We start from the raw sequence: 27,218 nt of genomic DNA on the forward strand, positions 1-27,218 counted from the left end.
TCTAGTGGAAGTGTCCAGGAATGAGATTAGGGCCAAGAGTCTTGAAGCAGGAAATACTAAATCGTTTTCTTGGGCTCAGCTTCTTGGGCTCCCTGATGAGTCTAGGTTTTTCCTAAGAACACTGCCACCTAACTATAGACTGGCCAGCAGCTGCCTTGGTCTGGATTCCTTGCTTCCGAACAAGTGGGATCTGACTGAGGACGGGAACGGCATGTGGACAGTGACAAAGGGTGGGAACTGTCTGCTTTCTGAGTGTTCCTTTTTTTTTTAAGATTTAAAAAAAAATTTATTTGAGAGAGTGAGTGAGTACACAAGCAGGGGAGGGGCAGAGGCAGAGGGCGAAGCAGACTCCCCACTGAGCAGGGAGCCCGACATGGGGCTCGATCCCGGGACCCTGAGATCATGACCCGAGCCGAAGGCAGACGCCTCAGTGACCAAGCCACCCAGGCACCCCCGCTTTCTGAATCTTCTGCTCAAACTGTCTCCCTAAATTCTTGTGTTTCTCTCGGCTTGCCTGAGAGCCGTGCATCAGGCAGCAGGAGCACTGATTTGGCATTTCTGTATGCTTAGCTGCCACCTCTGCTTCCGTGCCAGGGGTCGGGTAGCCTCCTTCCGGCTCTGGGTAGGCAACAACCTTGGTTAATCCAGGAGGACTTGTGGCTCCCGGTGGGTCACTGTGACTTCGTCCTGTTTCCAGAAGACTATCAGCTGCATCCCCTTCCACCGAGTCTCAGCCAGTCTCTTCCCCAGACTTGGATCTTTTGAGGGAAGACGAGGCAAGAAAACACAGCAGACCCAGCGTGAACCTTCTCCAGGCCCAGGAAAGCCTATTCAAGAGCCCTGCCTTCCTAAGAACAAATCAGTATATGGAAGAAAGACACTCGGGGAATTTGCCCCAAGGTTAACTGCGAGACCTGGAAATGAAACCGAGCTCTCCTGCTTCTTAGCCCCCCTGTGCTGCCTATATTTAGCCGAGCTGCCCCAAGCCTTGTCCACCTTGTCTGAGAGCCAAAGGAGGCCCGCAGTGCGCTCATAAACCTCACCGTGCTTGCCAGCTCACGCCTGCCAAGCATTTCCATGTTGGTTTTAAAATGTGAGCCTCCCCTTGCCCCCAGCTCCCAGGGCCCGCAGGGAATACACACCAGGGGATCAACAGCTCGAGTTTTCCCCCCAAGGCCGAGTGATCGCAGCCAAATGGCCTAAAATGAAAGGCACATCTCTCACTGCTTCGTTTTGGCAGGACTCAGCGAACGACTCCCTCTCAGACCCACTGTTCCTGGTCACAGGGCTTTGAGTGCGTTGACCTACTTTCCCCCCCTTCAGAGGGAAGACAAAAACCAGTAAATGTCTCCAGCGAGTACTCTCACTTTCAGGAATGTTGATTTTGTCTTCTGGCCCCCCGTCGTTTATCACCGTGCTCTAAGCACTTCGAGCATGAGAGCGTCAGCACCCTGAGTGTTGCTTAGTGCCCCCATTTTACAGCTGTGTTTTTAGAGGTAGTGTGCCCCCCCCCCTTGTCACAGGGTTGGGGGGCAGAGCCTGCCTTCCCTTGCCACAGCTCATTGTTAAGTGGCACGAACTGCACTGAAGTTACTTCTGCTTCAGAAGCTTCTGGAAATGAGAAGGTGGGGGTTCTGATTGTCTCCACCTTATACCATAAGCCTGGACTCGTAATGGACTGAGAGACATCCAGCTGGAGACCCCAGGCTTGACTCTTTAATATATACATCTTTGGTGTGGGCCTCCGGAAAAGGTCTTGGGGGCTCAACTCTTTAGTCACCTCGACAGGCAGAGCCCCTCTTTGGACAGTGTGTACAGGGGACTCTCAGATACCCACAGGGAGATTTTCAGTGGCAAATTGATCATTCTAGGCTCTTCACCCTTTCCAGTCCTCATGCTCTTGCTCACCTCCTCTGGCCGTCAGCTAGTATCAGCTTGGAATATACGTACTCGTTTTAATGTCAAGCTGAGAAAAGTTAATTGGAGGCATTAATCAGCCAGGGTTCTGAGGAAGGGCATGGATGGGTCACATCATGTCTCCCAGGGTGCCTTTTGGATCATCAGCTGGCTGTAATAACCTGCCCCATCCGTTCTCCATGACCACGGTGAGTGAGTGTATCTTAGTTAGCGCCGCTATCCCTGGGGGTCCTTTGTCGCCTCTCTTCCCCCCTCATCCTCCTGTGTGCAGAGCAGATAATAAGCTGCCTGCCTTCTACCATCATATCACGTTCCATTTATATCCGGGTAACTTGGGGTCTTAAAAAAAGGTTCTGGGTCTCTTTTACCAGCTCCAAAATCATGTGCTCTCAGGCCAGCTGGGCCAGGGTTGGGGTGAGCACACCCCCGGCCCCCGAGAGCTGAGCAGGCAGCAGGTGGCATGACAGGGCATGGCTGCGGACGGCTGTCCGGCATCTCTACTTCTAGGGGGCCTTCCAGACGTGTGGCCCTAAAGGGGCTGTCCCCCTCCCGGTCATCCAGGTGGGAGGCAGCACAAGAGTGAATAACCACGGGAGTTCCACCTTCCCAGACCCAGAAAGAGGAGGAGGCAGGCAGGACAAGGCTGAGGATGAACTGCGGGCAGCGGATATAAAGGGTGACATTGCTAAGGAGGTGAACAATGGGGGGGGGGCGCAATTGTGAAGGTTATTACCTTAATGCAGATCTCCGAGTTGCCCCAGGACCCTGAAGTGAGAAGAGCCCAACTGGCAGAGCGGAGAGAAGGCTTCGGCACCTGGAGGTGGCTGGCAGAGCTGCCGTGCCGCGCTGTCCTAGAAAACGTCCCGTTGGGAGGGACATCATCTTTGTCCACGCACTCTCACAGGGCTGTCAGCAGCCGCCTGTGGCTTGTGGGCGCTTGAAATGTGACTAGTGTGGCTGAGGCCCTCGATTTTTAATGTAATTTTCTTTGAATGACTTTAAATGCCCTGAGCCACACGTGGTTGGTGGTTATCCCACCCCGGGCGGGGAGAGGCGGTGGGGCTCCAGAATGACAGGGGCAGGGACCCGGGCGACCGGAAGCCAGCTGCCACGGCAGCTCCTGGCATTCGTTCCCCGTTGGCTCTGACTACCTCTGCAGCCTGAGATGAGTTACCTAACCTCTGTGAGCCTGGATCTCCCCCCACACCCTGCGCCGGGAGATGGAGAGCAGAGCAGTGCCAAGGCGATGCCTTGGTGTCAGGGTGTCGTGAGGTTTACCCCCATCTTATTTCCCTGTGCCTTGGCCCCACTCACCGAACACCGAAAAACCAACCCTACTTTGCCAGAGCCTCGAGGCAGGAGGATAATGGCCTGTGCCCCGATTGACTCCCTTGAGCACCCCAGCAAAAGATCCATTATTTGCTTTTGGAACTTTATTGTGTCTGAGCTTCGAATGAAATGAGATTTTAAAATGAAAGAAAAGATGAAAGAGTCAAGGTCAGAATAACAACATGAAAAAAATCACGGGCCCCACATCCATTGAGCAGGCTTTTATTTACTGACTCTATGCTGAGATACTGGTGCTTACACGCACAGACTCTCGGCTTATGTCCACTAACTTCCTAGCTGTGTGACCTTGGGCAGGTTACCTGCCCTCTCTGTCTCTATTTCCTTATTTGTCAACAGGGCATAATAATAGTGCTGCTCTTTCAGGTTGTTGTAAAGAACCAAGGCATGTAAAGCACTTGTGGAATTACTTGATAAATACTGGCTGATGGCATTGCTATATACTGGTACCACGATTGGGGCACTTTAAAGGGACCCCGGTGGCAGCACGCAGGGCAAGACTGGGGACAGAACTACTGGCTAAGAGATGGTTGTGGTGTTCCAGGCACGAGATGATGAGCTCCTGGGGCTGGAAGCCCTATTGCAGGGACGGAGAGGTGGGGAACAACACCGGAGATGTTAAGGCATCCCATTGGCTGATGAAGAGGGGATAGAGGATGCAGAAGGAGGACCCCTTTGGAGAGCGGGCATTTATGTAGTCCTTTCAGGATGCGTTGGGTTTACGTAAGGCAGTCTGGTAGTGGTTCTGGAACTCAGGGAAGCAAGAGGTTAGGACTCGGGGGTACAAATGCAGGAGACCTTAGAACTCTGTGTCAGGCCCTCTTACTTCTCTTTCTCCACTTCCTTCCAAGGTGATTCCTGGCGCTTTCTACATCCCCTGTAGGCTGGTGAATTTCATTGTCAAACTCATGTCTTTAGCCCTGACATCCTGACCGAGGTCTAGACTTCTGTATACAGCCAGCTACTTAGGACCACCAGCTGGAAGACTGACACACATCTCAAATTTAATATGTCCACACCCCTGTTCTTAAATCCATCCCCACCCCCCACCCCCACTCCTCCCTCAGTCTTCCAGTGGCAGCGAATGGTACCCGCCACCTATCCAGTTGCTTAAGCCCCCAAACCTGGGGGTCGCACGCTCTGGTTGTTTCTTCAGGTCTGCTTTCGCAGGCATCCCTTCCTCTGCCTACCCCTTTAGAATCTCATTTTACTCTTCAGGCCCTCCTTGAAGGGACGCTAAGACCGTACATCTCCCGTGGTCTCAACAACCCCCATCTGTCCCCTAGCTCATTCATTCCTCAGACATTCACCGAGCACCCGCTAGGTATTGTGCTGGGTGCTAGAGAGTCAGTAAGAGCAAGGCAAACAGAGTCACTGCTCTCGTGGAATTTCTATTTGAGGGGTGGGGAAGATGTGTAATAAGCCAATAAATGAAACATAATTTCGGATGACAGTAAGGGAGCTAATAAAACAGGGTGACGGGATGAGACACTGACCAAGGTCAGGGCCTACTTAGGATGATCAGGGAAGGGCTCTCTGAGGCGCTGACACTGAAGCTGAGACGTGGATAATGGGAGAACATTTTGGACAGGTGCAGAGTCCCTCAAGAGGGAACAAATTCTAGGCGCCTAGCAGGATGGGCTAAGATTAGAGATTTAGGCAAAGGCTCTATCTTATTAGGCCAAAGCAAAGAGCTTGCATATTATACACAGCATAACTGAAAGCTCTTGGAGGGTTTTGAAGCAGGGAGATGGATATGACATGAGTCACATTTTTTTTAAAAGTTGGCTCCGGCTGTTGTGTGCAGAATGGCCTGTACAAGCTGGGAGACCAGGGACGAGACTGTTCCCTTGATCCAGGAGGTAACAACAGTGGCAGGGGTGACATGGGAGGCCAGGGACAAGGAGAGAAGGACAGAGAGATGAGCAGGTTAATTGGGAATAAGACTGATGGAATTTGCAGGTTGAGGGCTGGGAGAGGAGGGAGAGAAAGGAATCAAAGGTCCCAGCACAGTACCTAGCAGGTGAATGACATGAGCCAGGGGACGGATGGGGGTTGTTGAGGCCATGGAAAAGGTGTGGTCTTAGCATCACTTCAAGGAGAGCCTGAAGAGTAAAAGGAGATTCTAAAGGGGTGGGCAGAGGAAGGGATGCCTGCAAAAGCGACTTGAAGAAAAAACCAGAGCGGTAGGAGGAGGAACAGGGAAGTGTGATTACAGAAGGCAGTCCTGCTTCCCTCTCCAGAAGTAACCAATGCTAACAGATGGGTGGGTATCCTTCCAAATCATCTTCTATATATTTACATACATTCACAAATGTTTATATTAAATGCATATGTAGTTTTTGGGTTTTTATATAAATGAGCTCATAGTATATGCATTATTCTATCGCTTGCTTTCTTAAAAAAAAAAATAACAGCTTTATCGAGCCATAATTCACATGCTATACAATTCCCACATTTAAAGTGTACAATTCAGTGGTTTTTTAGTATATTCACAGATACGTGTGACGACCGCCACAGTCCATTTTTAGAATGTTTCCATCGCCTCGGAAGGAAACTCTGTCTGCTTTAGAGTGATCACTCTCTTATCACCAGCCCCCTCCCCCCACTGGAAGCGACCACTGATCTCCTTGCTGTTTCTACAGATTTGCCTGTTCTGGGATTTCATATAAATGGGAGCACGTGGTCTTTCATGACCAGCTTCCTTCACTGAGCACCGTGTTTTCAAGGTTCCTTCACGTTGTAGCATAAATTGGAATGTCCTCCTTTTTATTGCCAAATAATATTCTAGATATTAGATGTATATAGATGTGTATGACCACATTGTGTTTAGCCACTCACCAGTTGGTAGACACCAGGTTGGTTCCTACTTTTGGCTATTATGAGTCACGTCGTTACAGACACTTGATGACAAGTTTTTGTATGGACAGCCATTCTCATGTCCCGAGTGTCTACCAAGGAGCGGAATTGCCAGGCCATGTGATAACTCTATGGTTGACATTTTGAAGAATGTCCGGACTGTCTTCCGAAGTCCCCTGTAACCTCCAGTAATTTTATACCCCACCAGCAGTCTCTGAATGTCCCAGCTGCTCCATGTCATCACACATGCTTGTCAGTGTCTACCTTTTTGATTATAGCCATGCTGGGGGGGGTGTGATATCACTTCGCTGTGTAACACGCCTTGGATGGTTTTCCATATTGGCGTGTATCGCTTTCTTGTGCACTGAGCTTCTATGTAATATTTCATGGAGACCATTTTTGAGACGATCCCGTCTATACCACTGTGCTTTGTCCTCCCCCAGGGCTCAGCAGCCTGAAGATGGGAACGGTGCTGGTGGCTGACTGCATCAATCTGGATTGGGAAGTTGTGTGGCAGGTAAGGCAGGAGGAGGAGGCGAAGAACGGTGTTGCTGGTTCATGGTGAGATAGAGTGTCCTTGAAGTGAGTTACCAACCCTAGCACATATCGGTCCTAGTAAGTGACAGTAAAAAAGAACTGTGCTATCAACTACAGCGTATGCTAGACCCTAAAAGCAGGTTTTGCAGGAGAGCGGAGAGCTTGTTTTTTGTCCTGTTTTGCACTTACCCATCTTGAGTTCCTTCCTTCCTTCCTCCCTCCCTTCTTCCTTTCATTTCCTCCCATCCTCCCCTCCTTTCTCTTTTCTCCCTTCCTTTCTAAAATGGCATCGTTCATGGCCTTGACTTCTCAGATAATTCAGAACACAATATGGCCTTGCTTTGTGACTCAGGGTCGCCATTCTGACCATCTGCTTCTGCCCTGGACCTCCGAGGCATGTAGGAATAGGTCTTTCTCCATTAAATGGGCCTCAGATTTCTGTGCTTTTGAAATTCCATCTGCTCCAGCTTCCAGCTTTTACTCTGCGATCAGCATTATTCTAGGTTCTTCGAATACACAGGCTTTTGACCAGGGACTGAGCCCACACATCTCCTGTGAAGTTTCTGGGTTTCATTATAGCAGTTTTACTTGCTGTTTAGATGTTGTTGTTATTGTGTTTTTTTTAATCTTTTAGACTTGTGGTTACATTATGGTAGAGGTTATGAGGAATCTGATCTCCAGGGAAGGGCTGGTGCCTCTTTAATTTTATACAAGCTATTTTGGGTGGGCTAGTTTTCTAGCATTGAAGACTTTAAATGAGTAAGTTTGTGTTCGCCTCCCCCACATTCTTTTTAATGGTAGGGACCTGCTATGTTTAATACAGCAACCGCTAGCTACTTGTGGCTTTTACAACTCAAACAGAAATTAAATGAGTAAATCAAATTACCAATTCCGTGCCTCCGAAGTACCGGCCCACATTTCAGGTTCTCAGTAGTCACATGTGGCAAGGGGCTCCACTCCCAGAGAAATCAAATATAGAACATTTCCATCATCACAGAGAGTCCCATTGGACAGCAGTGGTCTTGTCTTCAAGCCAATGTCTCGGGTTTCACCTTCCCAGACCGGAGAGTCTCCTGCTTTTAGCTGCAGCCTCACTCGTCCCACTCTGCATTACCCCCCTAACCTCCTGCCTCTGATCGGGTCACCTGGCCTTTGTCAGCACACTAGTCTCCTGTTGTTGCTGGAACACATTCCCACAAACTACGTGGCTCAGAATAACACAGATCTATGATCTTAATGGTCTGGCTATCAGAAGTCTACAGTCAGCCTTTTCCCAGCTTCTGGAGGTCGCCGGCCTGCATTCCCTGGCTCATGCCCCCCTCCTCCATCTTCAGAACCAGTGCAGGCCGTCTTCAAATCTCTCTCACACTCTCTGACCTCTGCTTCCAGAGTCACATGGCCTTTTCGGGCTCTCCCCTTCCTGCCTCTCTCTTAGATGAACTCTATCATGAGGCCCACTTGGATAAGCCAGGACCATCTCCCCATCTCAGTATCCTTGACATAACCACACCTGCGAAGTCCCTTTTATTATGTAAGGTAACCTGTTGGCTGATGCTAAGGATTGGGACGTTGGACATTTGGTGGCGAGTGTCATGATTTTCAGCCCGCCATAATGGGCAGTGGTCTCCAGCCTCCATCTTGTTTTCCTTGAGGAACAGGGCTGCACAGAATGTGCCACACACTGGTGTCCTAAGGTTTTACACAAAGGGAGGAGAATGTGTTAAAACCGTATTTTCTGCCACCATCCTGTCTGGAGATACCAAATTTTGGTGCTTCTGACTCCTCAAAATAATGATCCTGTGAATATAGTGGCATAGGAGTATCTTATAGGCAAGACAGATCCCCAGCTAACTCCGTGTCCTGTCAGAGTGTTTGCCCCACTCTAACACACGCTCTCTTTTAGGGCTGATCTCTGCCAGCCTTTCTCCTCTCTGTCTGTCTCTTTCTGTCTCCCTCTGTCTCTTTCTTGCGTGCATGTGCATATACACACACACCTCAAAAAACCTGGGAGCTTGATATATTAACCAAGGCAAAGCCACCTGAGCTTCTTTGCCCAGAAACGGGGGGCAGATGAAAGCCTGAGTCATTCCAAGAAACAACAGCAGAAACCAGTGCAAAATCGGTCTTCTATTTTCAGTCCGGACAAGACGGCACAGACTCATTTCTCCTTGCTTCTCCCCGCTAAGTATAACTATAAATCCTAGAAATAATTCAAGAGGCAACCAAAGAAAAATTCCAAAAGGCATAAAGAGGAAGGCAGAATGGTTAGGGACCCCAGGACTGGAGAAACATGCTAGTAGCGAGGTACCTTATGACTTCCTGCCCAGCAGAAGAGGGTGAACCAGGCCTAGCATTTCCCAAACCCCAGCCTAGCAACAGGAGGTGGCTTAGGTAGGCAGCTTCCTCCTCGGGACTGAATGTGAGGCCTTCTGACACCAAGCAGCCAGGGGAAGTGTTCTTTCCCACCAGGCCTGACTCTTCTCCCTTACCACAAGATACGGTACGGCCAGGCCATCAAGGGCAAATCTAACCACAAGAAGTACTCCGGCCCAGGAAGCCTGTCAGGGCCCCTGGGCTTGAGAGCGCTCTCTCCCCGTAAGAGATACCAGGATGGTATATAGCACGGGCAAGGGAGGTTGCACTAGAGCAAGCAAAACCGGGGAAGATTCATTGTTTCCACAGACTCAAGACTCACTTTTTCCACTCGTAGGCCTCAGGCAGCCCAGCCCTATGGAGCGCCTTGGGCTCCCTTAGGTGGCCCCAGCGTGGACCCGTGGGGGCGCCATCAGTACCGCATTAACAAGTAGACCAAATCAGCATGGCAGAGGCTCTGGAAAGGAAGGCCAGGACCTGTGTGCTAAACCTGCAATGGCTGCCCACTAAAATAAAAGATTTCAATAGTCTCCTGACATAATAGCCAAAATACAATGAAAAATCACCTCTCATACTAAGACTTGGAAAATCATGATTTGAATAAGGAAAGACAGTCAACTGACATCAACAGCGAGCTGAATCAAAAGACAAAATTATCTGACGGGGATTCTAAAGCAGCCATCACGCAGGTGCTTCAGTAAACAATCGCAAAGTCTCTTGAAATAAATGAAAAAGTGGAAAAATCTCAGCAAAGAGAAACCAATTATAAAAAAGGACTAAATGGAAATTATAAAACTGAAAAAAATATATACAGTAACAGAAATAAAAAAAAAAACCAAAAACAGAAACTTGCTGGAACCATACTAGTGAGATGACAGAGGATAGAATCAGAGAGCTTGAGGACATTTCAATAACATTTACTCAGTCTGAACAGCAGAGAGAAAATAGACTGGTAAAATAATAGAGCCTCTGAGACCTGTGGGAAATAACAAGACATCCGACATGTATATTGTCAGAGTTCCAAATGGATAGCAGATCCAGAGAAAGTACCAAAAAACAAACAAACAAATAAATAAAAGCAAACTACAGGCCAGTATCCCTCATGAACGTGGACACAAAAACCCTCAACAAAATATTAGCAGAATGGGGACACCTGGGTGGCTCTGTTGGTTAAGCATCTGCCTTCGGCTCAGGTTATGATCTCGGGGTCCTGGAATCAAGTCCCACATCGGTCTCCCTGCTCAGTGGGGAGTCTGCTTCTCCCCCTCCTTCTGCCCCCCCCCCGCTTGTATTCTGTCTCTCTGTCTCTCTCTCTCTCTCAAATAAATAAAATATTAGCAAAATGAATCCAACAATGTATAAAAAAATTACATGCCATGACCAAGTGGGATTTACTCAAGGTATGCAAGGCTGGCTCACTATTTTAAAATCATTCGGTAAAGTCCACCATATCAAAAATGAAAGAACAGTCATATGACCATATCAATTAACACAGAAAAAAATTTGACAAAATTCAACATTTATGACAAAAACTCAGTACATCAGGAAGAGAAGGGAACTTCCCTGACCTCATAAAGATCTCTGGGATGCCTGGATGTCTCAGTCAGTTAAGTGTCCCATTCATGATTTTGGCTTAGGTCATGATCTCAGGTTCATGAGATCAAGTCCCGAATCCGGCTCCATGCTCAGCTCAGTGTGATTCTCTCTGTCCCTCTGCCTATCCCCAGCCCCTGCTCTCACTCTCGCTCTTTCTCTCTTCCAAAAAAAAAAAAAAAGAACATCTTTTAAAAAACCCTGACAGTTAACATTATATATACTTAGTGGTGAAAGACTGAATACTTCGCCTCTTAAGACTGGAATAAGGCAAGCTTGTCTGCTCTTATCACTTCTATTCAACATTGTACTGAAAGTTCTAGCCAGCACAGCAGGCAAGAAAAAGGAATAAAAGACATATGGATTGGAAAGAATGAAGTAAAACTGTCTCTGTTTGTAGAAGACTTGATTGTCTACATAAAAAATGACAGGGGATATAAAAAAAAAACCTCTTCTGGAACTAATAATTGAATCCAGCCAGGTCATCTGATGCAAGATCAACACATAAACATCAGTCACACTTCTGTATACTAACGATGTAGAGATCTAAATGAGAAGCCACAACACTATTTATAATTGCTCCAATGGAAATGAAATTTTTAGGTATAAAACTTAACAAAAAATGTACAAAACATGACATGTTTCATCTGTATCCTGAATGTTATAAAACACTAATGAAAGAACCCAAAGAAGACATTAATAATTTGAGAGACTTACTATGTTTATGAATTAGAAGACTCAACATAGTAAAGATGTTAGTTTTGCCCAAATTGATCTATAGGTCAATGGGATCCCTCTCAACCTCCCAGCAGGGATTTCTGTAGACATAGATGGGCTTATTATAAAGTTTATATGGAAAGACGAAGGACCTACAGTAGCTAAAATGATGTTTATAAAGAATAAATGGGGGGCATCTGGGGGCTCAGTCAGTGAAGCATCTGCCTTCAGCTCAGGTCATGATCTCAGGGTCCTGGGATCAAGTCCCACACCAGGTTTCCTGCTCAGTGGGGAATCTGCTTCTCCCTCTCCCTCTGCCCCTCTCTGTTCTTGTCCTCTCTCTCAAATACATACATATATACATACATAAAATCTTTCTAAAATGAATAAACTGGGGAGACATTACTCTTTCCAATGTAAAGGCTTACTATATAGCTACAGTAATCAAGACAGTGTAGTAATAGTGGAGGGTAGACACATAGATCAGTGGAACAGAATGGAGCACCCAGAAATAAACCCAAATGTGCTCAACTGAATTTTGACAAAAATAAAAGCAATTTCACTGAAGGAAGGCTAGCCTTTCAACAAAAAGTGCAGAAGCAATTGACATCCATAGGCAACAAACAAATAAAACCTTGACCCAAACATCGCACCTTATACAAACAATGAATTCAGAAGGGATCACAGACTTAAAGTGTAAAGCTATAAAACTTGTAGGCAAAAAACAAACAAACGAACAAAAAAACCACACAGGAGAAAGTCATAACCTAGGGCTCAGCAAAGGGTTCTTAGGCTTAACACTATAATCATGATCCATAAAAGGAAAAAAGTATAATTGAACTTTATCCAAAATTGAAAGTTTTGCTCTATGAAAGATCAAGCTATAGACTAGAGAAAGTATTTGCAAACTATGTATCTGACCAAGGATTTGTATCTAGAATATATAAAGAGCTCTCAAAACTCAGAGCAGGTAGAAAATGGACAGGGGGTGCTGGGGTGGCTCAGTCAGTTAAGTGTCTGGCTCTTGGTTTCGGCTCAGGTCATGATCTCAGGGTTCTGGGCTTGAGCCCCATGTTGGCTCCATGCTCAGTGGGGAATCTGATTGAGGATTCTCTCCCTCTCCCTCTGACCCTTTTCCCACTCATGCTCTCTCTCTAAAATAACTAAAGAAATATTTTTTAAAAATGGGCAAAAGATATAAATAAATATTTCACTAAAGAGGAGATACAGATGGCAAATAACACATGAAAAGATGTTCAGCATCACTAGCCATCAGGAAAATGCAAATCAAAACCACCATGAGATACTACTACACATCTATCAGAATGGCTAAAATAAAAAGTAGTGACAACACCAAATGCTGGTGAGGATGTCAAGAAACTGGGTATCTCATACATGTATTCTTTTTTTTTAAAAAAGGATTTTATTTATTTATTTGAGAGAGAGAGAGAGAGAGAGAGAGACCATGGTGGGGGGTGCAGAGGGAGAAGCAGACTCTCTGCTGAGTGGGGGAGCCTGATGAAGACTCGATCCCAGGACCCTGAGATTATGACCTAAGCTAAAGTCAGATGCTTAACAGACTGAAGCCCCCAGGCGCCCCTACATGTGTCCTTCAACATATTAATAGTTAAATAATATGTGGTACATCATTCTATGCCCTGGAATACTGTTCAGCAATAAAAAGAAGTGGGGCATGGCTCACACAGTCCCTTGAATGAATCTCCTGGGAATTTTACCGAGTAAGGAAAAAGCCATCTTAAAAAGTTACATACCGTATGATTTTATATATGTGTATTTATATATATGTGTGTGTGTGTGTGTGTGTGTGTATGTGTGTATGTATATATAAAATACTCTTGAAATGACAAAAAATATAGGGATGGGGACATGGATGGTGGCTGCCAGGGGTTAGGGAATGGGACAAGTAGGAGGTGGGTATGGCTATAAATAGTAGCAGGAAGGATCCTTGTGGTGATGGTACAGTTCTCTACTTCCTTGGTGGATCTATGAACCTACACATGGTAGAATGGCATAGAACTAAATACATAGGCACAAACAAATGATCACAAGTAACACTGGGGAAATCTGCGCAAGATCGTTCAGTTGTAGCAATGTCTTTATCTTGGTTGTGACATTATACTATGGTTTTATAAGATGCTACCACTAAGGGAAACTGGGTAAAGGATACACAGCATCCCACTGTATTATTTCTTCCAATTGCATGTGAATTTACAGTGATCTCAAAATAAAAAATTTAGTAAAAAAAAAAAAAAAAAAAAAGACGGTAATGACAGAAAACTAGGGCCTTGAATGTGTTTCCAGAAGCTGAATTAAGGCATCTGGCTCATTGTGTGGGCATTAAACTAATTGGCCATCTGGCGGCCAGACTGGCTAGTTAGACAAAAGCAGTGAGGCCCCACACCTGGGTATGCAGAGCTTTAAGTGGGCCTCTAATAATCCAGAGAGGTATTGTTCACCTTCTGGAAATTGTCAGTAACCAAATTTAATTGAAAATCACTTTCATGAAAGAGCGAACATTTGCTATATAAATCTTCATTAGCAGAGGGAGGCACTGGGAAACCAAAATATGGGATCTCAGCCTGGTCCCCCCCTCCCCCAGCCCTTCCAAAGTCGGAATCACTGGCCTGATCACTGCTTGTGGAGCCAGTGTACAAGGCCCAAGTGGGCCTGTAAGGTAACTCCGAATAGCGAAAAGCCACCCCCAACCCTTGTCAGTCAGTCGGTTGGCTCTGACCACAAAAGAAACACTGAGGGGGAATGAGAGACTGTGGGTGATTGGCTACAAACCACATTTCATGGCTAGCCATCACCTCCAAATACAGGCTTTGCCTTCTCCGTAGATTCAACACTTTCCTTGGGGGTGCTCAGAGGGCCATCTTCATCTTTTCCCCAAAGACCTTTTCATGCCCATTCTTCAGACCTGGAGCATCTTGAGCTTATCACTTGACTTTTTATTTATTTATTTATTATTTATTTATTTTTAATATTTTATTTATTTATTTGACAGAGAGGCAGGCAGAGAGAGAGGAAGAAGCAGGCTCCCTGCTGAGCAGAGAGCCCGATGTGGGGCTTGATCCCAGGACTCTGAGATCATGACCTGAGCCGAAGGCAGAGGCTTAACCCACTGAGCCACCCAGGTGCCCCGACTTTTTATTTTAAGATTTTTATTTTAAGATTTTATCTATTTATTTGTCAGAGAGAGAGTGAGAGAGAGAGAGTGCATGCACGCACGAGCAGGGGGAGCAGGAGGCAGAGGGAGAAGCAGGCTCCTGTCTGAGCAGGGATCTGGGTGTGGGACTCGATCCTAGGACTGTGGGATCGTGACCTGAACAGAAGGCAGATGCCTAACTGACTGAGCTACCCAGACGCCTCTTGACTTTCTTTTTAGAAGGTAAACTTGATTTTGCATAGAACTAAATAGTGGGGAAAGTATCCCTTAATTTAGTTTTTAGATTAATATATAGGAAGTTTGACTTATTGGTATGTACATTTCTCCAGATTTTTACACAGGTATAGATTCATGTAATCACCACTACAATCAGGATACAGAACAGTTCCTTCTTCCCCCCAAAGTTCCCTTTGTTGTAATACACACTCATCCCCAAACCCTGGCAACCACTGACGTGTTTCTCCGTCGCTGTAGTTTTATTTTTTTGAGAATGTCATGTACATGGAAACAAACAGGAGGTAACTTTGAAACTAGCTTCTTACACCCAGCAAATGTCTTTGAGATTCATCAAGTTGTTAGATCTGTCAAAGTTGATGTAAGCACATTTTTAAATTGAAAAATTGCTTCCTGATTTTATTCAGATTAGTTCTCTAAGCAGGCTTTGTAATAGTGTAGTAACAGTATAATTTTTGTGCAATTAAATCACCTTTGGCCAAATGACTTAACCGTGATTAACATGTTTCTCTTAGCCGGTTTTAATCTGTTTCTTCCGGTGAAAAAAGTAGAGAGGCAAGAAGCAGAGAGTAATTTCTAAATCAGCATTACATCTCTAAATTCTAAAACCAGAAAGCAGCCTCTCTGAGTGCCTGAACTATTCCTTTTTTTTTTTTTTAACATTTATTTATTTGAGAGAGAGAGAGGGGGGGAGAGAGAGAGTGTGTGTGTGTGTGCGCGCACACAAGCAGGAGGGGCAAAGGGAGAGGGAGAGAGAATCTTAAGTGGATTCCACTCTGAGTGAGGAACCCAACATGGGGCTTGAGTGCATTACCCTGAGATCATGATCTGAGCCGAAATCAAGTCAGATGCTTAACCGACTGAGTCACCCAGGCGCCCCTCAGGAGTTCTTAAACTGCCCTCCTGAATACCTCAAAATATCTACCACTAGGATCACTGATCTAGGCTACCAAATTCCAGAAGACCTCTCTAAAAAAAAAATGTGAACTTGTCACTTAAGGGAATATCCCTTTCTCAAGTTGGACCCTGAGAGAGTGGAACAAAACCTTTTGATTTGAGGTATAGGACAGGTCTGGAGTGGTGCCCAGTGCTAAGGAATAGGCACCCCAGCTTGAATTAGAGGTAAGACAGAGAACAAACGACCCTGTATGTCCACATGGCAGCAGGAGATACTGGGACCCAAGGACGTGAGCTGGAAAGTGGAAGAACGTTCTACTGGGGGACTTGGGGCACGCTGAGAACAACTGTTACCTATTTGATAAATATATCCGGATCATGCCTTTATAGGCATCACTCTTGAGTTGGAAAGCTGGGTGCCTTGTTTGGTTCTGTCTCATCTATCTACGAAGTAAACACGAAGAGCTTTGAAACCCAAGTTTTTTTTTAAAAAGTGTTTGAATCCAGTGTACTTAGCCAAAGCTAAGGAGAAGGGCACCTTCAGATCTCAGGAGAACTTCATTCTTTATTTAGTTTTTCCTTCTCCCCACAGGCAGGCCATTCGTGAAGTCCTACTTATACAAGGAACTCAACTGCCAAGTATTGGAGACTTCGGATGGAGGGTGAAGTGAACCAGTTTCTGTAAGAGGAGAGATTCAGCCTCAGGTGGCCAGACTGATCCAGGAGCTGAGGGCTGCAGGACAGTCCAGAAAGTAAGGTCACCTTCTGTCCAGGGTTAACCAGAGCCTTGGTCTTTTTCACCAAGTTCACGGCCTGCCTCTGACACAGACACATCCAGCTAATGAAATAAGAGTGCATATGTCTGGTGACACAGCTCATCTCCGGCAATTAGCTGAGGCCCGACGATGAGTCCATTGGTAGATTGTGCTTGAATTAACCCGTTTTCAGTTGGATGGCTCGTAAAACAGACGGCTGCTTATTTTATGCATTATAGAGGTGGCCCTTAGTGCCTCAAAAGAATGTTTAAACCAACAAAGGAAGAATCCAAAGCACCCTTTATCCCCTTGATCTCACTAGATTTGAACTTTCTCCTGGCAGCGGCCCCTGGGGGAGGCACAGATGCAAAGCACACGCAGAAAAGCAAGCTAGGAAGGCAGCTGAGCCTCGGATGTGAACAGGCGACAATGGCATCTTCAGAGTGGGCGCAGGTGGGAGCCTTGCTGGTTGAGGCACGAACCTTTCTACGGGGGATGGGGGGCAAGCCACCTCCCCTGAATTTTCATTTCCCTCATTTTCCAGCTTCACTTGCTCACGCTCTTCCTCCCCCCCCCCCCACCCACCTCCAGGTGACCACCTGCTAATTCTCTCACGGTGGAGAGACCAGCTGCTCAAAGAGGTAATAGCCGAGCAGTCCCCATCATCCAGACTCGGGGCTCGCCTCTACCTGCCTCGGTACAAACACCAGGACGGCAGGGGGTCCTCCGCCCAACCCTGCTCAGGGGACCTGTCCGGCCTCACAACTCCAGACAGGAGCTGGGCACCTGACCGGGGCTCTGAGCTGGGGGAGGGAGGGGCTGTGGCATTCAGTACTGAGGTGTGGGGACTCAGCCTATAGCTACACGTGGCCTGCTCGTGGACCACAGGACAGGGTCTGTGTGAGGCCCCAGGCATTGCTCACTGCTTTCCCCTCTACCCCCTGGCCCCCCGGGAACACAGGGAAGCTTGTTGGTCCCCAGAGTGTGCGAGGGTAGAAATGACACAGAACAGTCCCATCTCCAAGCCTGCGAAAGAACTGGAAGGCTGTGGCTTACTCATAGATCAGTCGTCCCAGCTTTTTGTGGAAAGGACAGCACGATCTTTATTCACAATCCCACTCTTACCAAAGTATTTTTAGACTTCAGAATAGGAGTGAGGAGCCTAGGCGTGAACACTGGTAAATTGTTCCTAGCTGGTGGTGTGGAGGAAGGGGGGCAGGGCGTACTGTCCTGAGTTTAATTCCGCCCCCTCCTCCAGTGAAGCTTTGAAGATGTGGTAAGAATAGTTGGTTACTTGAGAACAATGGTGAAACCCCCTTTCTGTTACATGGATTAGAACATTCTTAATGCTTATGATGACTGCACGAGGGATGTTATGAGGAGAGGAAAATATTCACTATTTCCTCCGGACTTAGCAGGGTTGGGGAGTAAATCTCCATTTGACCAGACAAAGAGGAGTTTTGGGTTTTCCCACTTCCGAGCCATTGACTCGATCTCAAGGAAACGCGGTCTCGCTGTTGTCCAGCCGAGCACTGACATCAACAGCAAGAGGCCACTCACATTTTCTCTTTGACTCCTGCTTTCTTCTATTTACCATATTCTGTGATTGTGCCAGTTCCTCAGAGTTTTTCCTTTTTCTTTCCCCTGAAGATTTTATTTATTTATTTGAGAGAGAGAGAGTGAGAGCAAGCACGAACTGGGGGGCAGGGGGAGAGGGAGAGGGAGAAGCAGATGCCCCGCTGAGCAGGGAGTCCAGTGTGGGGCTCGATCCCAGAACCCTGGGATCATGACCTGAGCCCGAGGCAGATGCTTAACCCACTGAGCCACCCAGGAGGCCTGGAGTTTTTCCTTTGATCAGGAGCTTGAGAAGAAGAGAGCCAGCTTCCACCCATTTGTATTAGTGCAAGAGAGTGTCGATACCCCCACAAGGAGAGCATAGATAAGAGGTCAAAGAATAACGAGTGGTCCAACTGGAGGAGCCGTGGGGACAGCGGACCCTGCCTCTTCACTTTTACGTATGGAAATACAGACACCCACAGAGGGAAGGGAGCAGATCCCATGATTCTCACTCCTGTCCTCTTTCCAGAACATATGACTGCATCATTACATATTTTCTCTCCTGATTATGGTTTGTAAAGGTTGTCAGTTGGCATTTCTGGGGCCTGTAGCCAATTGGGTGTTAAGGGGACAGGTCCAGAGCCATACATGGTAGGGAAAGCCAGACCCAAATAAAACATTCACCCTGAAGGATCAGATCTGGAATGGGCAACTCGCTCGCACTGTTAAGTGTTGGCATTGTCCAAAGTTCTGTCCTTGGTCCTCTTTTCTTGTATGAAGAGTAGGCCTGTGGTCAAGGTTGGTCTCTGTGGCAAAATAATATGAACTCTGGATCAAAAACCTGTACCTGCATTTCTTAGGTTTTTTTCTGCCGGTCTCTGAGGATAGCATATCCTCTCCTAGTCAACGCCAACCTTTTCACCCACCCATCTCTTGACAATTCTTTACTCTTCCTTTATACTCTGCTACATTTGAAACCATCACAAAACCTCAGGTTTTTTTAAATGGCTTTGTTTATTTGAGAGAGAGAGAGAGAGCATGGTGGGGGGAGGGTCAGAGGGAGAAGCAGACTCCCGCTGAGCAGAGAGCCTGATGCGGTACTTGATCCTGGAACTCCAGGATGATGACCTGAGCCGAAGGCAGAGGCTCAACCCACTGAGCCACCCAGGCGCCCCCTCAGACAATTTTACCTGATGTCTCCCTTGTCAGCCAAGCCTCCTGAAGGAATGAATAGTCTATACGTGACGTCCCACTTCCTTCCTTTTTGTTCACCCCCACGCCAAACCTTTTAGTCGGTGTTTTGAGGAACTTTGTTTGGCAGCTTTCAACATCCTTCAGCCACTCACCTGCTGGCGCACTCTCCGTGGCTCTTCTTCTCCTGTTGTCCCACTCCTGTATTCCTCAAGGATCTTATTTGATAGTAGTTATATTTTGGTTAATGGCCGGCTTCAGTCTCCTTCGAGGCTCTATTTCCCCACCCACAGCGTCTCAGGAAGGGACGGTGAAGCCTCGGGCCTGGCCACTAGGACTAGGGGTGGACATTTAGGCAGAGGGGATGCCTAGGAATATGGCAAGATGGAGGGAGGTGGCCGTTAGGAAATAGGGCTGAGAAGTTGCATAGACACGGAGGCTGAAGCTGTGATTCTGGCCACGTGAGTGTGGGCGAGTGACCTGAAGACGCTGCTGGGCAGGGAAGGGAGTGTGGAAGTCAAGTAAATGCTCCCAGAGAAGCAAGGAAGAGATCATGAGCCAAGGGAGAGGTGTGGAGTAGCAGAGGGGGAGGAGAGGGGGAGCCTTGTGGGATGGATCAGTGGGGCGAGGGGGAATGATGACAGAGAGCCCAGGAGAAGGTCCCCCAGACAACTTTCTAGATCCTGGGAGCTGCTCTTGTGCTTAGTACAGTAAACGAGTGATTCTTCTAGATCCTTGTGATAACCCTTTCTGGTACCTTGTTTTAGTAGATAATATTGTTTCTTGCGACCTTTACCCTAAGGTACCTCTTCTCCCACCAACTTCTTGAACTCTCCCTGAGTGATCTCATCTACTTTATTTTTTTTTTTTGAAGTTGATTTTAGTAATCTCTACACGCAACATGGGGCTCAAACTCACAACCCTGAGATCAAGAGTCACATGTCCTTTCGACTGAGCCAGCCAGGCACCCTCATCCGCTTGCTTCTACAGTTTAAAAAGTTTTTATTTCAGGTGCCTGGGCAGCTCAGTCATTAAGCGGCTGCCTTCGGCTCAGGTCATGATCCCAGGGTCCTGGGATCGAGCCCTGCTTCGGGCTCCCTGCTCAGCGGGCAGGCTGCTTCTCTCTCTCCCACTCACCTAGCTTGTGTTCCCTTTCTCTCTCTGTCTCTCTGTCAAATAAATAAAGAAAATCTTAAGAAAAAAAAATGTTTTTATTTTTATAATATGAAACATGTATATAGCTAAAAAAAAAAAAAAAAAAAAAAAAAAAAAAAAGAGTACCAAAGGCTTATAATGAGAAGCAAAACTCCCTTTGCCTATCCCTTTCCTTCTTACCAGAAGCAATCACTCCTTGAAGTGTTCCTTACGGTGTTTACCTCAGTCATTTAAAAGAATATGATTATTGGGGTACCTGGGTGGCTCAGTCAGTTAAGCGTCTGCTTTCAGCTCTGGTTGTGAATTCAGGGTCCTGGGATCGAGCCCCACATAAGGCTCCCTGCTCAGCAGGGAATCTGCTTCTCCCTCTCTCTTTGTCTCAAGTAAATAAATAAATCTCTAAAAAAGAGTATGATTATTAGCTTGCAATTTCTTTTTTGATTATTGTGGTAAAACATACATAGCACAAAATTTGCCATTTTAATCATTTGTTAAGTGTCAAGGTCAGGGGCACTAAGGACATTCATATTGTCATGCAACCATCACCACCATCCATCTCTCGAATTTCTTCCTCATTGGGAACTGAAATTCTGTGCCTGTTGAACGGTAACTTCCCATTCCCTTCCCTGCATGTCCCCGGCAACCGCTATTCTAGTACCTGTCACTGTGAATTTGGACTTTGGTTCCTTTTTCAGACCGAATGATATTCTATTTTATACACAGACACGTGGGCGCGCACACATACACACACTGTATTTTGTTCTTCCATCTGTTCCATGATAGACATTTGAGCCGTCCACCTTTTGGCCGTTAGGAAAGTGCTGCTGTGAACACAAGTGTGTAAACACTTGCCCGAGTCCTTGCTTACACCCCTTCTGAACTTATACCCAGAAATGGAATTGCTGGATCGTTCAGCAATTCCCCAATCTGCTTTTTTGAGGAACCACAATGCTGTTTCCACATTCTGTTTTCTTGACGCTTTTTAACCATCATCTACTGACTTTGTATTATGGTAAGTGAGGGACCATCCGCTCTTCAAGTACTCTCTACCCCCACGTGCTGATGGCTTCCCGTCCTATTTCAAGCCCGGACTTTCCCCTGAGCCTCAGCCTTTAATATCCAAATGCTTGCTGGATGTCTCCGTGTAGATGTCCAGCTCAGTGTTTCTCAAAATGCTTGCCCCTGCCTCACCCCCAAACGTTCTCCTCTTCTGGCTTTTCTACTGTCCCCTACTTCAGGGAGTGTCACCAACACCTACCCAGTCACTCCAACAAGAAGCCTAGATGTTGTTACAGACCTGTTCCCAGACCTTACCATCCAAAGGATTCCAAAGGATCACCGAGACTTCCTGAGTTTACCTCTTCAATAGCTCTTGACTCCATTTTCTTTTCGCCCACTGGCACCGCTCTCGTTCGGACCTTCTTGTTCATTATCTCTTGACTGAGCCACTTGCAGCAGCCTCCGTATTTGCCCTCCTTTAGTCCTCCTGCAAATCGAGCTAAGCCTTTTTAGCCTCTCACATTGTCACTGAGTTTTCAGTGACCGTCAGTAGCTTCCACTGACCCAAGATGGCTGCGGGTTGTCATCCTCGCCCCGTCCTGTGCAATCTGCCGGCCGGGTGGTCCATTCCAGAGACAACAGGGCTTCGACCCAGTTCTGCCAAACACATCTATTAGTGGTTAGACACAGTCCTACAACCTGTCCTCATGAGACCGTGAAGCCCCACGTGGGAGAGATTCACTGAGGCACGTTTAGCAGTTCCCCAGTCGCTGCAGTTTAGCTAAGCTTGTGGTTAGGTCAGGCGATGGGATCTTCCATTAGGTGTCAGGACGCAGGACCAGTGGCTTCCTAGACCTAGAATGCCACTCTGGGCTCATCAGTTTCTTAGGTCCCCTTCATGCAAGGGCAGATGGTGGTACAGATCCATAAATCTAGAATACTTTTATTTTACCAATGAAAGTTTATTTCTAACATCCCTTGTATTAATGAACCAACACTCTCGTGCAGATTTAGGTAGATTGGTTGAAGCTTTCCAGTTCCGCTTCTGGAATGTATGTTCATAATTAGTCTTTCAGATGCACAGTGAGCACGGCTGGAGTGTGCTCCTCATAGGGGTAGTTCCGATACTGACTGTCCCTATATACGTTATGTGCATGTATATATGCATGGGTATGTGTGTATCACACACTGTGCTGAGTATTTTTTTTTTCTTAGAGAACGCACACATGCCCACACAAATAGCAGGGGAGGGGCAGAGGGAGGAGAGAGAGAATCTCAAGCAGATTGCGCTGAGTGTGGAGTCTGACGTGGGGCTTGATCTCATGCCTCTGAGGTCACGACCCTGAAACCAAGAGTCAGACGCTTAACCTATGATGCCACCCATGTGCCCTGGGCTGAGTATTTTTAATTTTAAATTTAATTTTAATTTTTAATTAAATTAAATTTTTTTAAATATTTTATATATTTATTTGACAGACAGAGATCACAAGTAGGCAGAGAGGCAGGCAGAGAGAAAGAGGAAGCAGGCTCCCTGCTGAGCAGAGAGCCCAATGCGGGGCTTGATCCCAGGACCCTGGGACCATGACCTGAGCCGAAGGCAGAGGCTTTAACCCACTGAGCCACCCAGGTACCCCTAATTTAAGATTTTTAAAGTAAGTTTTAGACCATAGAACAAATCTCTCCTCCTATGTACATCTATTCATGCTGTGCCCCTGAATGAAACCCTTTATCTCCATGGTTCCATGGTCCATGTGAAATAAAGTCCAGATTCCTTCCAGTGATGTAGAAGGCCTTTCCAGAACCCTCCCCCACCTCTCTCCTTTCTGCACTTTATGCTCCCGTCTAGAATTACCAAGCGGCGCGTATGTGAGCTCCCGCCCACGATGCTGGCTTGGGCTCACACTCTCCCCCTGCCCGGCCCACGTTCGCTGCTTCGATTCACCTGGCTGACTCTTACTCATCTTCTGTGACTCAACCCAGGCATCAGCTCTTTCAAGAAGCCTGTCCTGTAATCCCATTCAGACTTAAGCTCATTTATTTTAACACACGTATAGTGCTTATTATGTGCAAGGAACTCTTCTAAGCACTCGGAATCCTCATTGTGGTTCTGGGAGTTAGATTCTATTATTATCCCTCTTTTCAGATGAGGAGACTGAGGCACGTGGAGGTTTAATGGGTCAAAGTTCACGTAAGTGGTAAGTGGCGAAGCCAGACCGCAAACCCACACTGTCAGGTTTCCGACCATGAGGGTCAGAAAGCCGAATAGTCTGAGGCGGAGTGGGGTCGTGGTTAGATCACACAGTTTGGGATTCGATATGCCTGGGACTAAGTCCCACCTCTGCTGTGTACTAGCCTTGTGACCTTACGCAAACTTCATAACCTTGCTACATGCCCTTTTCCACATTGGTCAAGTGGGGCAAAGAACACCCCACAGTGCGATGGACAGAATGAAACAAGATGATCTAGGTAGAGCACCCTGCGGAGGGTCTCTCAGAATTTAAAAAAAAAAAACCCAAAAACAAAAAACACACACAAACAAAAAAACCCTCTTGGTAATGCTTGACTGTTGCTACTAGCTATTATTATCTCTGCGTCTCTAGCAACTAGCCCCTGGGAAATAGATGCTGGAGGACTATTGTTGAACTGAACGAGTATGGAAATCTTTAGACAGACCTTGGTATCTAAAGTAGACATGACTTCAGAAATGGTCCCCTGTTGTTAAGCGGGAAGTGCCACCTCACTTTGCTAGGATGCCCGGGAAGAGTTTTACCTCCAAAGAGTAGCTAGCCCTGTAGGTCTTCAGTTAGTAACTAGCAAGCATATGGTGCTGGTCTTTGCCACCATTCATTTTAACGTAGCTAAAGCTCACTACAAGAGAGCTCATCGCTTCCAAGTGGGTCTTGTCCTCCTAAACCATTTCCCCATCCTTTAAAATGAAAGAGAACCCATTTCATTTCCTTTCGTCAGAACAAGGGCTTCAAAACTCCCCCTGGGGCCATTGAGTCTCATGGGTCACTGGCCTTTTCAGTTCTGGAATTCCCATGTACATTTCCTTCCCAGCATGCCAGGGCTTTGATCCCTTCTGCTATAAATTTCACTTGTCAACTGGATGAAAAATACAGTTATCAGACATGCCCAGGTCAGCTTTGGGTAGTGTAGTTTTGACCGAAAATGTCCCAGGGATCAATGAAGTACCTATCTTCTTGCACCCAAGAGCAGTAGAAGATGCTGCTTGAAAATCTGGAATAGACATATATGTCATTTTCAGAGAGTAACCACCCTACCCCCCAGAACACTAGGGTTAGGGTTAGGAAGCTCCTCAAGCAGAATTTCTTGGTTTACTTGGGGCTAAAGGGAGCCCTCATTGGGGTTCAGCAGGCCGATCTTTCTGTAATATCTGACCCCACTTTCCTTCATAAAGGAAGACAGCCCTGAGACCACGGATTCTTTTTTCCAGGAGGATCTCACAGACCCTCTAGGCTGACCTGGTTATCACCAGTGATTACTTCAGAATTTTAGATGGACAGACAAAGTTAAGAAGTTGACCTGAATTTCTATTCATCCTGGTCATAGTCTAGAATAATCTGGCTGTTTGATTAAACCTCTGATATTTTGGTATGTTTTCATTTTTCTCTTTTTTTCCCTCAAATCTGTTGTATAGAGCTACTACTGTTAATACTGTTTCAACACACACACACATACACAAACACACAGCTAGTTGAGGGTTCTGGACTCTCAGGTGCTTGAGGATTTTAATGCAAGGGGATGATGACTGTGGTTTGGGTCTGGTCAGGAAGGGCTGCCTAGAGAAGGTATCCAGTCAGGTTTGGTAGACTTCGGATAGTGAGGGCTTCTAGAGTTGAGGAAGAGGGTTGGACGGGAGTCAAAACACACAGTACATCTAAGAAACTATAGGCAAAGGCTTGTGGTCGTGGGCTCAGTGCAAAGCCTGGGATTCCTCTCCCTTTTTCTGTCCAGACAGTCAGAAACAAGGAGGGTTCAGAAACACAGGTTGGAAATGCTCACCTCTCAGAAAGCACAATGGGCGAGGGGTGAGGAGATAGGACTTCTGATCCTAGTTCTACCACTGATTTGTCCCATAATGGCAGGCAGGTCATGTAAACCTTTCTCAGACCATTTCCTTGTCAGGTAACGTAGAGATAAATAGATAATCAGACTACTACTAGTGGGAGGCTTAGGTGAAACTTGTAAGTATCCATCAGATGTCAGTTACTAAGAGACTGTTAATAAATAAAAGGTAGATACAGTGGGAAGAGAGGCCATCTTGTCGGTTGGCCTCTTACTGGATATTAAATACCAGCCACTCAGGGATGCCAAGGAATCGGATACAGAGAAGAGAAAAGGATTGTTTTTAACAGATGAAGAAACCAGAGTTCAGAGAGTTTAAACCACTCCCCAGTTGTTGAGCAGGGACTGGGCCAAGGCCAAATACGAACAGTGTCACTGCTTTGCTCTAAGAACCCATATCTGTATGTCTTCAGAATGCCCAGTAGGAGTGACCCTGTTGGTGAGAACTGTAGGGATATTGGAAAACTACGAGGGTACTATTTTGGAGGTGGACAGCTGATCTCAGATACATATAGTTCAGTCTCTTTGTGTGCCTTAATCCATGCTGATCTCTGGGTGAATTGCTAGGCCCTTCCCCTACTGGTGGGTACTACCTGTAATCCTTTTTTTTTTTTTTTTACTGACACAGTCTAATAAAAATAAATTTATTTTGTGTACTATTTTGTACAAGCTTATAAATATTAATCCCAGTATCCACAAGCTCTATGTCATTCCTTTTGAGCCTAACTTGCTAGAGGGAACTGAGAGCTGCTCACGTGGAAACAGGAGGTCGGGTCCCTTCCAAGTAGGAAATACTGTTGTAGGAAGTGCCAGGAGAGAGAAAGCCAGCGGAAGGAGAGTGAGCAGGGCAGAAATCTGCATTCTGGTGGGATCAGTGAAGAGAAAGGGAACTGAGGATTTATGTAAGGTTTGTGTAAGAGGCCATGTCAGCAGGTGCAGAGAGAGCGAGCGAGCAGAGCACCCGCCGGAGCCTAGTAACTGTGTCGGAGTGCTGCTGGGCCTGTTCTTGGCCCTCAGAGCCGCTCCGGCCCTCTTCCTCATCTCTCTGTCAGCCACCAGCCATCTCAGCTCCCACAGAAACTTGGCCAAGAGGTAGAGACAGATAAAGAATCATTCAAATCACCCTTCCAGACATGTTCACTCCAGAACATCTCTCCACTTGGATCTTGCCATCACTCCACGAACACTGGGACAGACAGCTTTCTCTTCCATGCTCTTTAGCCAATGCTCAACAGGATCGTCACAAGAAGTTGCTGGTAACTTTTTTCTTTTAAGATTATTTATTTATTTGACAGAGAGAGAGAGAGCGAGAGCACAAGTAGGCAGAGAAGCAGGCAGAGGGAAAGGGAGAAGCAGGCTCCTCGCTGAACAGAATAACCAGCCCGATGCGGGGCTCCATCCCAGGACCCTGGGATCCTGATCTGAGCTGAAGGCAGATGCTTAACCAGCGGAGCCACCCAGGCGCCCTACTGGTAACCTTTCTAAGAACAGATTTGATCAGTGTCTTCATGGTATTACAAAATGTCAAGGTAGACATTTAAAACTTGATAGTAATCCAAAAAGGAATTTAAGTCAATCTTATGACTTTGTTGCAGAGGTTCTAGGCTTCCTCTTGTAATGGAAGATTATTTTTATTTATTTATTTTAAAGATTTATATTTTTATTTGAGAGAGAGAGAGAGAGCACAAGCAGGGGAGGGGGTGTGGAGATACAAGTGGAAGAGGCAGAGGGAGTCGAAGGCTTCCCGCTGAGCAGAGAGCCAGGCGTGGGGCTCCATCCCAGGACCCTGGGGTCCTGACCTGAGCTGA

General features: G+C 46.6%; 1 long non-coding RNA gene across 5 annotated transcripts in view; it reads left to right on the forward strand.

Annotated features, from left to right (window-relative positions):
• LOC131821871 (uncharacterized) overlaps positions 1–27,218 on the forward strand; it is an 86,923-nt gene that overhangs the window by 25,975 nt on the left and 33,730 nt on the right. For 4 of the 5 annotated variants that reach the window (XR_009350004.1, XR_009350003.1, XR_009350007.1 and 1 more), the window contains 4 exons: positions 6,567–6,640; positions 16,257–16,416; positions 16,763–16,872; positions 17,011–17,060. This is a non-coding gene — a long non-coding RNA (uncharacterized LOC131821871). The remainder of the gene's footprint in view (positions 1–6,566; positions 6,641–16,256; positions 16,417–16,762; positions 16,873–17,010; positions 17,061–27,218) is intronic. The other variant, XR_009350006.1, reaches the window with a different exon arrangement.

This window comes from Mustela lutreola, chromosome X, assembly GCF_030435805.1.
Source record: "Mustela lutreola isolate mMusLut2 chromosome X, mMusLut2.pri, whole genome shotgun sequence".
Taxonomy (NCBI): Eukaryota; Metazoa; Chordata; class Mammalia; order Carnivora; family Mustelidae; genus Mustela; species Mustela lutreola.